The sequence below is a fragment of the Penaeus monodon genome, chromosome 30 (assembly GCF_015228065.2).
Source record: "Penaeus monodon isolate SGIC_2016 chromosome 30, NSTDA_Pmon_1, whole genome shotgun sequence".
NCBI lineage: Eukaryota > Metazoa > Arthropoda > Malacostraca > Decapoda > Penaeidae > Penaeus > Penaeus monodon.
In genome coordinates, this window is record NC_051415.1 from 8,088,795 (window position 1) to 8,089,062 (window position 268).

The following is a 268-nucleotide window of genomic DNA, read 5'->3' on the forward strand; positions in this document are numbered from 1 at the left end:
CCTCCTTTTAAAACAATAAAGCACAAACAACACCACGCAAACGAAGTATCCAGAGCACACTATATCATCTCCCAATAGCCGTGTATCTGCACGTGAAGTACATAATATACAGTCCCACGCACAGTTTCTAACGTCGGCAACGGCAACTCCGGCTTCTATCGCTGTTCGCTGGGCCTCTTTACTCGCAGAGATAAGGCCCCTATCGCCAGGATGTCCCTTTCTTGCTTTGTGGATGTTTTAAGGTCGTTTCTCTCTCTTCCACTGACTG

At 47.4% G+C, this 268-nt stretch overlaps 1 protein-coding gene across 1 annotated transcript in view; it reads left to right on the plus strand.

Moving 5' to 3' along the window:
* Positions 1-268, plus strand: part of LOC119592339 — a 39,276-nt gene that overhangs the window by 9,937 nt on the left and 29,071 nt on the right.